The sequence below is a fragment of the Lucilia cuprina genome, chromosome 6 (assembly GCF_022045245.1).
Source record: "Lucilia cuprina isolate Lc7/37 chromosome 6, ASM2204524v1, whole genome shotgun sequence".
NCBI classification, from domain to species: Eukaryota; Metazoa; Arthropoda; class Insecta; order Diptera; family Calliphoridae; genus Lucilia; species Lucilia cuprina.
This window is the reverse complement of record NC_060954.1, coordinates 18,185,797-18,199,726: the sequence shown is the minus strand read 5'-3', so window position 1 is coordinate 18,199,726 and position 13,930 is coordinate 18,185,797. Positions and strand designations below refer to the sequence as shown.

At 31.1% G+C, this 13,930-nt stretch overlaps 1 protein-coding gene across 3 annotated transcripts in view; it reads left to right on the top strand.

Annotated features, from left to right (window-relative positions):
* The window catches only part of LOC111679747 (serine-rich adhesin for platelets), a 170,368-nt gene that overhangs the window by 56,301 nt on the left and 100,137 nt on the right, over positions 1 to 13,930 (top strand). The window contains exon 1 of one of the 3 annotated variants that reach the window (XM_046955326.1): positions 10,000 to 10,037. The exons of the other annotated variants lie outside the window; for them this stretch is intronic. The gene's annotated coding sequence lies outside the window, so the exon portion shown is untranslated. Of the gene's footprint in view, positions 1 to 9,999; positions 10,038 to 13,930 lie in introns of those variants that run through there. 3 annotated transcript variants of the gene reach the window in all.

Here is a 13,930-nt window from a genome sequence, read left to right as displayed (position 1 = left end):
AAAGACCCACAAACGTATAAGCAAACAAACAAGCAAATCGACACGCTTCTCGTATACACTCATAGTTTTGTTGTTGTTATTTTTTTTTTTTTGGTTTTACCTTCAGGGATGCTGTTGTGCTGCATGTGAAAGTACTTAAGCAACGTTTTGGCAACGCTTTTAAAAGCATTTCAATGTTGTTGTTGTTTTTGTAGTATTATAGCTATCAGCAGCTGCTGCTGCTGCTACTGCTACTGCCGCTGTTGTGGTTGTTATTGTGTTTTTTCTCTGTTCCATGGCACTCAATTCAAGGTCAAGGAAACGAGTAAGTGTTTTTTGTTTTTTCCCTTCCTTTTCGAGTCCTGCGCAAAAATTCAAACTGGTTTTAGAGAAAAAAATCGTAGGGAATAATCGAATTATGTTGCAGCAACATTTTGTTGAACAAACTTAAAAGTTTGCGCATTTTAATAATAATTGAGGTAGTATAACTCTCCATTACGCGTAAGAGAGTTAGAGATTTTTCAATTTGAGAGTTTGTTTTTAGAACCACTGACCTAGTCAACTGTATATGTAATATACAATAAGTTTTTTCTTTTTCTGTTATAAAGTTCTGAAGGATGATTTTTAACCAAATATGGTAATGGAACGTGCGTTGCGTATGGTGTAAGGGAAATTGTATGAAAAGGAATAAAATAAATCATAAAGTATGTTATAAAATACCAAAAAAAGTCAAAGTTTTTTATTACCTTAAAAATTTATTGTACTTGCTCATGGACACGCACGTTTTTTTTTCATATAAATATGTAATGAAATTAAAAGGAAATATAAATTTTTATAAATTGAATTTAAAAGCAAGAAGTGGATTTGCTTGGGATTATGTTAGGCTTATTTGGTTGCATTCATTGATCAGTTATCAAATTTAAAGCAGAATGCAGCAGGAGAGAAAGTGAAGTTGAGTAGAGTTCATAAGGTATTTCAAGTCCTTTAGCATTAATGTTAAATCCGTTGATTCCTGAAACGCTACTATCAATATTATTTCAGAAGATATATCGTTCGTTTCCCACCCAATTTTGTACTTTTTTTACTGATCACTTTCTTACATACACATTCATGTAAACTCGAGGACCCAGATTCACTATTAAAGTCGTTGAAATGATTTCCGTTAGTTTACCTAAAGATGAACGTAAATCTTTTACTCGTCAATATTAATAGTTCAACCAGTAATAAGTGTTAGGAACGCAGTAAAGCTGTATATAATGATCTAGAACACACAATAGTGTATACTCGAGAACCTGGTATTATTCTCTAAGTCGTTTAAATGATCTCCGTTAGTTAACTTTATATGATGACTCAAAAAGCTACTCTCGTAAGTTCTCAGTTCTCTTAATTTATTATAAATCGTTTTATGACTAAGATTATACTAAGTATGTATCATATTGGTCAAAAATTTATACTAACTTCTGGCTAAATCAGGAAGAATCATTTATACTTTTAACTTAATATATATTATGATTGAAAAGATAAAACTTAAGTATATCTAATTCATCAGTACAAGCAAATCTAATGGTATTTATGTACAACGAATAATAAAGTTGTACTTGATTATTTAGATGAATGAATATAACTCGATAAAAAATTTTTAAGTTCCCTACATTGATTTGGTCATGCGTACACATTACTGTAAGCATTACTTCATAAAAAATATTAATAATACATTCCATCAGCCCGTTTAATGAAGACGACTTACATACAATATACCAATATGTTATAGAAGCTCTACGATAACGAAGAGAGTATTCCCTGATCTTCTAAATGTGGAAAGTAACAATGGGGAGAGACCTACAACAGAAAATTAGACGTAAGCGTTCTTTTCTGGTTTAAGTCTTTGAGTGCTCTAGATCTGACGTCCTTGATTGTAGAGGACTTAATTCAGGGATGAGACCAGATCAAGATGAAAAAAGATTGAGCGAACAAAAACAGTCATAGGAATACGACAAAACTAGTGACCTTTCACGCAAGGTCATGATGCAAAATATCATTAACACACACAAAGCTACTAAAGGACCTGACCTAGTATAAGACGCAAAGGAATGTTCTGAGAAATATAGCGATTGAATCATTAGCCGGCTTGACATCATCAAACCTAAGTTACAAGTAGTTATCATTCACAGTAATCGATTTGAGAGCAAAATTTTTTCTAAGATTATTTGGATTTTGGATTAGTAGAACCTGCGGCCTTAGATGACGATTTCGTACTTAGTAAGGATGGTAACCGTGCAGCAAGGTATCATATAGTGGATGAGTGATAGGTAATCATCAATATGGCAAAAGGCTTTCTAAAAACTACGTTCGATGAGTTGATAAACTATGAAGAGAAATAGACCCTCTGAATGAAATCCTTTTTGGAACTACAATGAGAGAGTTGGTGTATATTTCAATTTTGGAGAATAATGCAATTTCTAAATGCCTTTACTAAAAAGGGACTTGCAGTGAATCTTTATCTACCGCAAGTCTGTCTGGAATTGTGGATATTTTAAAAATATGACAATTAAAATTTGGACCGCCTAAGGCAGGAGCTCCAGAATCGGATCGAAATAATCTCGATGGTAAATACATCCAGTAAAACGTATAGTAACTATAGCCTGTCTATAGCACTTTTTTATGGACAAAATATATTTTAAAGAGGACTTTCTTTTTGAACTTTAGAATATAGAGGCCACTACTTACTTTCATCGTAGAAGGAAACCCAAATTTATGTAAATAAGTACGTTTTCCCTTTTTTGAATTGACACTTATATTACTATTACTAAATCGACTGAGTTGTCATGTTTTGAAGGCAATTTGAGCCGATAGCAAAATGTTTACTCGAAAAGGTCACAGGTGCGACACTCACAGATCATCAAAGAACTTGATTCTAGCTACAAGGTTTAGCGGAGAGATATCAGAAAAAAGTTGTAAGTGGTCCTTTTTGTAGTCTTATATAGCAATCAGAGAAATTTTGGTAAATATATGTTAGATTAGGTTGAAAGGATGATGTATACAACACCAAATCCGAATACTATATAAAACACTATATTTTGAACTAGTGATCCCTAAAGTCGTCATCGACTTAATCATCAGGCAAGTTTAAATACATAATATTGTTTATTCCACATAAAATGTTTTATTTAAGTTTTAATATAAAACTTTTTCCCTTTTATTTTTGCAAATTTTAGTACTTTTTGGTAATTTGTACTTTTTGTTTGTTTAACAGTCTTTGTGTGTGTGGAAAAGTAAATTTATTTGTAATATTTTTATTTACATGAGTGAGTCTTTATATAGTCTTTATATAAAAGAAATATGTACGTTCATACTTTGGCAAATGAAATTATTTGGTAATGAAAAGTTTCATTTCGAATGTTTTAATTAAATAAAGTTTTTCAATTACCCTCTTGGGTTTTTTGTAGCTGGTTGCAGCTTATTTGCTGCTGTTGTTGTTGTTGTTAAATTTCCATTATCCATTTGCAACTCAAACAAATATTTAACTTACACATGTAGAGAAATAAATGTTTTAAAAGCATTTAAAACCAAATATATTAAATTCAAAAAACTGTTAATGACATATGTAGCAGTAAAATGAACAAAAAATTAATAAAAAAAGAAAAAAACATTATTTAATTTTTACAACCTTCGTTTGTTTTTTAAGCAAAATTTTCTGCTCTGTTTGTATGCGTTTTATGCAAATTTTTCTTTTTTTCAAAAAGGTCATCATAGTAAAATGTTGTTGTTTTTTTGCCTTTGAAATGTTATGTCAATAATAGAGAAAATAAATAGAAATTGAAAAAATTTAAACACATTTTCAATGATTTTTTACAAACATATGTAGGTAGTAGTGTGTTGTATATTATGCCTGATGTCCTTTATTAAGGATTTTGTTTTTTTCCTGTTGGCTTTTAAAATCTCTTGCAGAGATTTCACCTTGAAATCAATGCAAATGTTAAATAATATTTAAATGTTAAATAATGAATAAACGAAGGAACGAATGAATGAGTAAATGAATGAATGATTGCAATGATGGTTTTAACCATGAACGTGATAAGTGAAAGCATTTCGTAAAAAAAAACAAAAAAATTAAAATGAAATCTCAAGTGGCTTTTAAATTCTTTCGTATGAGTGATAGCCACATATATCATAAATATTAACTGAGTCTCTCAGTCTGAGAGCTTCAGGATAATTTTTTTAATAATGCAACAACAAATTTTTATTGTTTTAAAGTGGGTCTCAGGCTTTATTATTTTTTCAGAACATTTTGATTTCAAAAAATCGGTACTTTTTCTAGTCTATAGTTTAGTCTAAAGTCTATAGTCTAGTCTATAGTCTAGTCTATAGTCTAGTCTATAGTCTAGTCTATAGTCTAGTCTATAGTCTAGTCTATAGTCTAGTCTATAGTCTAGTCTATAGTTTAGTCTATATTCTAGTCTATAGTCTAGTCTATAGTCTAGTCTATATTTTAGTCTATAGTTTAGTTTATAGTTTAGTCTATAGTCTTGTCTATTGTCTTGTCTATAGTCTAGTCTATAGTCTAGTTTATAGTCTAGTCTATAGTTTAGTCTATAGTCTAGTCTATAGACTATTCTATAATCTATTCTATAATCTAGTCTTTAATCTAGTCTATAGTCTAGTCTATAGTCTAGTCTATATTCTAGTCTATAGTCTAGTCTATAGTCTAGTCTATAGTCTAGTCTATAGTCTAGTCTAGTCTATAGTCTAGTCTAGTCTATAGTCTAGTCTATAGTCTAGTCTAGTCTATAGTCTAGTCTAGTCTATAGTCTAGTCTAGTCTATAGTCTAGTCTAGTCTAGTCTATAGTCTAGTCTAGTCTATAGTCTAGTCTATAGTCTAGTCTAGTCTAGTCTATAGTCTAGTCTATAGTCTAGTCTATAGTCTAGTCTATAGTCTAGTCTATAGTCTAGTCTATAGTCTAGTCTATAGTCTAGTCTATAGTCTAGTCTATAGTCTAGTCTATAGTCTAGTCTATAGTCTAGTCTATAGTCTAGTCTATAGTCTAGTCTATAGTCTAGTCTATAGTCTAGTCTATAGTCTAGTCTATAGTCTAGTCTATAGTCTAGTCTATAGTCTAGTCTATAGTCTAGTCTAGTCTATAGTCTAGTCTATAGTCTAGTCTATAGTCTAGTCTATAGTCTAGTCTATAGTCTAGTCTATAGTCTAGTCTATAGTCTAGTCTATAGTCTAGTCTATAGTCTAGTCTATAGTCTAGTCTATAGTCTAGTCTATAGTCTAGTCTATAGTCTAGTCTATAGTCTAGTCTATAGTCTAGTCTATAGTCTAGTCTATAGTCTAGTCTATAGTCTAGTCTATAGTCTATAGTCTAGTCTATAGTCTAGTCTATAGTCTAGTCTATAGTCTATAGTCTAGTCTATAGTCTAGTCTCTAGTCTATAGTCTAGTCTATAGTCTAGTCTATAGTCTAGTCTATAGTCTAGTCTATAGTCTAGTCTATAGTCTAGTCTATAGTCTAGTCTATAGTCTAGTCTATAGTCTAGTCTATAGTCTAGTCTATAGTCTAGTCTATAGTCTAGTCTATAGTCTAGTCTATAGTCTAGTCTATAGTCTAGTCTATAGTCTAGTCTATAGTCTAGTCTATAGTCTAGTCTATAGTCTAGTCTATAGTCTAGTCTATAGTCTAGTCTATAGTCTAGTCTATAGTCTAGTCTATAGTCTAGTCTATAGTCTAGTCTATAGTCTAGTCTATAGTCTAGTCTATAGTCTAGTCTATAGTCTAGTCTATAGTCTAGTCTATAGTCTAGTCTATAGTTAGTCTATAGTCTAGTCTATAGTCTAGTCTATAGTCTAGTCTATAGTCTAGTCTATAGTCTAGTCTATAGTCTAGTCTATAGTCTAGTCTATAGTCTAGTCTATAGTCTAGTCTATAGTCTAGTCTATAGTCTAGTCTATAGTCTAGTCTATAGTCTAGTCTATAGTCTAGTCTATAGTCTAGTCTATAGTCTAGTCTATAGTCTAGTCTATAGTCTAGTCTATAGTCTAGTCTATAGTCTAGTCTATAGTCTAGTCTATAGTCTAGTCTATAGTCTAGTCTATAGTCTAGTCTATAGTCTAGTCTATAGTCTAGTCTATAGTCTAGTCTATAGTCTAGTCTATAGTCTAGTCTATAGTCTAGTCTATAGTCTAGTCTATAGTCTAGTCTATAGTCTAGTCTATAGTCTAGTCTATAGTCTAGTCTATAGTCTAGTCTATAGTCTAGTCTATAGTCTAGTCTATAGTCTAGTCTATAGTCTAGTCTATAGTCTAGTCTATAGTCTAGTCTATAGTCTAGTCTATAGTCTAGTCTATTGTCTAGTCTATAGTCTAGTCTATAGTCTAGTCTATAGTCTAGTCTATAGTCTAGTCTATAGTCTAGTCTATAGTCTAGTCTATAGTCTAGTCTATAGTCTAGTCTATAGTCTAGTCTATAGTCTAGTCTATAGTCTAGTCTATAGTCTAGTCTATAGTCTAGTCTATAGTCTAGTCTATAGTCTAGTCTATAGTCTAGTCTATAGTCTAGTCTATAGTCTAGTCTATAGTCTAGTCTATAGTCTAGTCTATAGTCTAGTCTATAGTCTAGTCTATAGTCTAGTATAGTCTAGTCTATAGTCTAGTCTATAGTCTAGTCTATAGTCTAGTCTATAGTCTAGTCTATAGTCTAGTCTATAGTCTAGTCTATAGTCTAGTCTATAGTCTAGTCTATAGTCTAGTCTATAGTCTAGTCTATAGTCTAGTCTATAGTCTAGTCTATAGTCTAGTCTATAGTCTAGTCTATAGTCTAGTCTATAGTCTAGTCTAGTCTATAGTCTAGTCTAGTCTATAGTCTAGTCTATAGTCTAGTCTATAGTCTAGTCTATAGTCTAGTCTATAGTCTAGTCTATAGTCTAGTCTATAGTCTAGTCTATAGTCTAGTCTATAGTCTAGTCTATAGTCTAGTCTATAGTCTAGTCTATAGTCTAGTCTATAGTCTAGTCTATAGTCTAGTCTATAGTCTAGTCTATAGTCTAGTCTATAGTCTAGTCTATAGTCTAGTCTATAGTCTAGTCTATAGTCTAGTCTTAGTCTAGTCTATAGTCTAGTCTATAGTCTAGTCTATAGTCTAGTCTATAGTCTAGTCTATAGTCTAGTCTATAGTCTAGTCTATAGTCTATTTATAGTCTAGTCTATAGTCTAGTCTATAGTCTAGTCTATAGTCTAGTCTATAGTCTAGTCTATAGTCTAGTCTATAGTCTAGTCTATAGTCTAGTCTATAGTCTAGTTATAGTCTAGTCTATAGTCTAGTCTATAGTCTAGTCTATAGTCTAGTCTATAGTCTAGTCTATAGTCTAGTCTATAGTCTAGTCTATAGTCTAGTCTATAGTCTAGTCTATAGTCTAGTCTATAGTCTAGTCTATAGTCTAGTCTATAGTCTAGTCTATAGTCTAGTCTATAGTCTAGTCTATAGTCTAGTCTATAGTCTAGTCTATAGTCTAGTCTATAGTCTAGTCTATAGTCTAGTCTATAGTCTAGTCTAGTCTCTAGTCTAGTCTAGTCTATAGTCTAGTCTATAGTCTAGTCTATAGTCTAGTCTATAGTCTAGTCTATAGTCTAGTCTATAGTCTAGTCTATAGTCTAGTCTATAGTCTAGTCTATAGTCTAGTCTATAGTCTAGTCTATAGTCTAGTCTAGTCTATAGTCTAGTCTATAGTCTAGTCTATAGTTTAGTCTATAGTCTAGTCTATAGTCTAGTCTATAGTCTAGTCTATAGTCTAGTCTATAGTCTAGTCTAAAGTCTAGTTTATAGTCTAGTCTATAGTCTTGTCTATAGTCTAGTCTATAGTCAAGTATATTGTGTAGTCTATAGTCTAGTCTATAGTCTAGTCTATAGTATAGTCTATAGTCTAGTCTATAGTCTAGTCTATAGTCTACTCTATAGTCTAGTCTATAGTCTAGTCTAGTCTATAGTCTAGTCTATAGTCTAGTCTATAGTCTAGTCTATAGTCTAGTCTATAGTCTAGTCTATAGTCTAGTCTATAGTCTAGTCTATAGTCTAGTCTATAGTCTAGTCTATAGTCTAGTCTATAGTCTCGTCTATAGTCTAGTCTATAGTCTTGTCTATAGTCGAGTCTATAGTCTAGTCTATAGCTAATAGTCTGGTCAATGGTATTATCTATGCTTAATGGCTGAGGTATTATGAAATATCGTGTGAGGTATTATCAAATGATCGGTATGATCTGTGGACAGCAAAGCTGCTATCAAAAATCTAGCGGCTGTATTTACGGCATCTAGGTTAACCGAAGAATGACTGGTATTTTTTTATGAGATAGCTATAGAATAACGCAAATATGGGTTCCTGGATATAGCAATTGTCAGGTTAACTGTAAAGCTGACGAACTTGCCATGAATGGTAAGATGAGAGGGGATGATGAAATCGACGCATTTACTGGTATCTATTTTACTAAGTGTAAGCTAATATTTTAGACTGGTTCGGGTATTGGGCCTCTATACGATGCTCCCTTGTCAAGCTTACTATGAAGCTGGAATATAATGACTACTGTAGAAGTTGTAATAATGAGGAGGAAGAGGAAACAATACCTCAACTTTTCTACTATTGTCCATCATTCGATGAAAGAAGAGATCAATGCTTCTGCCTTGCTTTAAACAAGCATGTCTAAAAATCTCCTAAATTTTGCAAATCAAACGGGTTGGTTTAAATCTGGAGGTAAATGAACTCTTACGACCACTAGGTTAACACAACGGGACCGCAAATAGGAGGAACCATGTAAGCCACTTATGAACGATTGAGTGGCTGCCCTTCTTACCTAAAACCTAAGACAAATATCAATCGAAAGACAAGACAAGACGTTTCTAAGTATAAAATACTAATAATGTAAGTTGACCTTTTAACAGGCCTTACAACTACAAGATGCAAAAACATCAACAAAATGTGTAGTAGACAGACCGCAATGCGAATCTATTCAGTAGGGGCATCGAACTAATCTCGAAATAAAAATTTCAACGTGTATCAGTATATTAATCAATATTCTCTCTTTCATAACCGAAACAATACAATGTTCGAAACTTGCCCTATATGTTGGGGTAAGACCCTGGTAAGACTCTGCTGGTTGCAGATATTTTTAGCAATTTTCCGAAAAAAATACTTCACAATTTGTAATTGCTTTGATGCTCTATTTACCACAATTTCTATTTCATTTCCACCTGTCAATGATCTTATAATAAACATTTGATTTTGGGATTTCGATTTGATTGAAATGTAATGGGAAAAAATAAACTATATTTAGACGACAATTTATTTTCTAAGGTAAAAGTAGCAAATTTTAATATAAAATTCTCTACAAACTAATAAAAAGGTACATTACGCATAAATACACAAAAAAAGTAAAAAAAAAACAAAATAAGTGTGTGTGTGCCTGCCTCCATTAATGTATGATAAGCCCTACAAAAATTTGCCAGCAGAAAAGCTGCTATTGAACTTTAGAGTAAAATTTTCCATTAATATTTGTATTTTTATTAAGTGTTACCACTACCATCACTCACAAAGCATTTTGTGTTACATTTACAACCATTACCAGCGTTTAATAACCCCTATTAGATGTTAAGGGGCGTTTAGTGGGGGATTTACAAATATAAACATTCGTGTGCAAATATTTATATGTGTGTGTGTGCGGCAAGTAAAATCCAATTTCCTTTTCCTATTGTATTGAATGACAATCAAAGTGCTTTTTTTCTTATTTTATTCAGACTTGACAACCACAAGTGTAATGTGTAACATGCGAAAAATCTTTTAACATTTTTTTGTTTCATGCCCTGTTTAAAAGGTATTGATAGAGGTTTTGGTTTAAAATTTAACTTTTTTGAATATTATACAGTGGGCTTTTTATAAATATAAGTTATGGAATTATCTTTCTAAATTGAATTTGTGTACTTGTTCAAAAACTAATTTTTATTATTTTTAAAAAATTTTTCTAATTTCTTTACAGGTAGGATGATCAATAGAAAGCAAATATTTTGAAATTAAGTAAGTAAAATTTGATAAGCTTTTCACAAGCTGAAGTTGGATTCAGCCCATAATAGACCATAACTTTTCCATTGACTAGTTTACAGTATAGTTTGTAATCAATAGTTTAGTCTATAGTATAATCTTCAGTCTAGTCTATAGTGTAGACTTCAGTCTAGTCTATAGTCTTATCTATATGCTAGTCTAGACTATAATCTAGTCTTAAGTCTAGTATAAAATCTAGTCTTTAGTCTAGTGTATAGACTAGTATATATTCTAATCTATAGTCTACATAATGCCTTAGGAAATCATATCAATGTAAATCGGTGCAAATTTTATCCACGACTCCAAAAGTACATTAATCATTTTGCAACATTGCACACGACCGATTCATTATATGATAAGATCGTTCAAGAACGATCTTATAAAATTGATTCTAATACTACTTCTGAATATTTCTTCAAATTAGGTTATAGGGTAGTTATATAAATTGATTGGAATTTAATAAATGTAAATTAATAATTTAATAGTCTCTAAAATCTAAATATAATTACCAGATTCTATTTCTGTAACAGTATACTTGTTAAACAACCCCCGCACTATTGATTTTGATTTAATAACTATAAAATTAAACACACCATTTCTCAAAAAAAGACTACAAAACGAATAAAACTTTCAAGATGATTTATCCCTTTTTTAATGTCCTCGAAGACTACTGTGTTTGCATGTTCAAAATTTAGAAACAGATTTTAAGTATCTATGACAGACATGGAAAATTAAAAATTTGAAATATTACAAATTTAAAACAAAACGAGCAAAGGTCTTATTCATAAATTTTTATCAAAGGTTTATAAATCATATTTTCTTACAAACCTTTGATAAATTGTTATGAATAAGGCAGTAAGAAGTTATAGCCGGGCGAGGCCGATCATATAAAACCCTACACCTTTATACGAATAAAATGAGATTTAGTTTTTATAACAAAGTTGAATTGTACCTTGCCTCAGATATACTTTAGCCAATTATTGTTTAATCAAACTGTGAATTTTTAAGTTTAATTTTGAAAGGGGTTAAAAAAGGCCTATTCGGAGGGTTCAACTGTATGGGGGCCAGGCGAAATAATGGACCATCCTAACCATTTTAAATAGGCTTTATCTACGGTACCATAAAAGATCATGTGCTAAATTTTATTGAATTATCTCCAAAATTGCGACCTGTAGTTTGACTACAAATCGGGGGTTCAGTTGGGCTATGTGAAATAATGAACCGTTCGTAACCTTTTTTAACAGACTTCGTCCCTGGGACAATAGAAGACTATATACTAGACTATAGACTAGACTATAGACTAGACTATAGACTAGACTATAGACTAGTCTATAGACTAGACTATAGACTAGACTATAGACTAGACTATAGACTAGACTATAGACTAGACTATAGACTAGACTATAGACTAGACTATAGACTAGATTATAGACTAGGCTATAGACTAGACTACAGATAAGTCCATAGACTTTTTTCTATATTAAAAAAACTGAATTTCCATGCCTGATCTGTTTGTACAGACAAGTGTGAGTGTGTGTAGCTGAGTGTATTAAATACGTAATGATATAGATGACTGTAATAATGTTGTTGCTGCCAGATACTAGTGATGATACTGCTGCTACAGCTACCCATGATGCTTATGATGATGTTGAAGACACAACAACAATGATTATGATGATGATGCTACTGCTGCTGCTTATGATGGTGATGATGTCAACCCCCAGCAAAGAATGAAGAAGGAACGATAGAAAAAGAAGTGCTTGTACTCGTTTGAGTAGAACAGCAGCAAAAATGAAATGAAATAAAAAAATAATTTCCACATGTTTGACAAGTGTGTCACTTGCTAAACATGGATTATTGTCTTGTATTGTAAATGTTCAGGATTTAGTTGAAAACAAACGTGGAATATGAAAAGACCTAAACAAGAAATAAAATCAACACAAAAAACCCCCCGGCAAATTTTATGTAACAATTTTCAAATAAAAAGATTTAAATTTTAAAGTGAAAAAAAGGGAAATCTCCTGAAAAAATAGAAGAAAATATTAAAAGAGTTAAAAACGAAAGTGTAGCTGGTGGTGACAGTTAAAAAGTATCATCATATAAATGAAACAAAAAACAGTTAAATTGAATTTGTGTCATTATCAAGAGTTATAAAAAGCATTAATCGGTGTTTTGTTATTTTTGCTGTTTGTAAACAAACAAAAAAAAAAGAATTGCCAAAGAAAAAAATCTTGTGAAAAAAACAAATAAATTTAATAACTTGTCATTATAGTTAATGTAAGAAATATTTAATATTTCCCAATGAGTTGGAAATACATAAAAATGCTCCATCATTGTTGTCACCTCAATTATAATTTTCATTATCACACAGCAATCGCCGTCATCGTCATCATCAGTACCATCATTATAACATTAAATAGTCATTGTCAACATCATCATCATCATTATTGACCCCTTAATGAGGGCTATCTGATAATGACAACTTAAATTTCCTTTAATATTATTGTTGAAGTATTTTTTTTAGAAATAAAAGGTGCCACAAAACTTAAATGGCCACCAATATATAGTCGGTCAAATATTGATTTTTTCCGGCTCGTTAAAGTTGTTGTAGACAAAAGAATAAACAAGTTGAAAACTTAAAACAAAATATAATGGATTAAACAAATAGATATGAAAAGAGAATTAAAATAAAGTTTTAAAGAAAATTTCAAGTGAAAATAAAAGTTTGATTTCTTTGTGTTTTCATTCATCTGTGGGCAGTCATTTCCTTAAAGGAAAGGCATTGTGAGAAAAAGGAAATAAATTTACCAAAAAACATGTTGTTGTTTGGCCATTGTTTTCATCCCAAAAGACAACAACGTAGAGGCGTTTTATATAAAAACAGAAATGTTGCAAAAAAGCGGTAAATATTTTAAAAATTTAATTAATTTATATTTGTTTATATTTTTACACCATTGCTATAACTGTTGTTAGTGTCAAAATCGTTGATAGAAAATCCTGTGTTGGAAATTTTTTTGTTACTTTTTCGTTATTTATTCAAAAAATACTTTTTAATTGAACCTATAAACATAACATTAAAAATTTACTCATTTATTCACAATCAAAATTTTTAGAAAAAAATTAGAAAAAAATTTAGAGAAAATTAGACTTTGTATGGAAATTTTGTTTTATAAACCATTTTTAAAATAAAAATATTGTTTGTGAATAAGGCGGTTAGAGTTGTGGGTAAATAATAACCTGAAAAAGGAAACTTTTAATTACTTCAACTAGAAATGGTGTAGTTGCCTCAAGCAACTATATATAACTGTCTCATTGTTTTATCCAAAGTTTTCCCAACAATTATAAACCAGTTTAAAGGCATCATGGTATGTTTGATTTGGAATTTTAATTCCGTTCTATTCTCCGTTGGAATAGATTGTATTAAATATTTGCATAAATTTTAGGGAAAAAGTTTTTGCGGAATTATTTCTTTACCAATAACTATAGGTAATGAGAGTTTTGTGACATAGGCATATGATACAACTTATTAAATGGATCATTTGTGGTCATGACTTACTAATCTCCATGTTTCCATTAATAGTTCCCTATTAACTAAGCAATACAGCTTACACTTGGACTAACTGGCCCTAACTAACACTCTGGGTTGAAAACATTCATTCGGAGGGATCACTAAAGGTGCGATATAATGGCCTGTGTTCAGAGACGCATGATCCTATATAGAAGGATCTAGACTATACACTATACTATAAACTAGACTATATACTAGAATATAGACTAGACTATAGACTAGACTATAGACTAGACTATAGACTAGAATATAGACTAGACTATAGACTAGAATATAGACTAGACTATAGACTAGACTATAG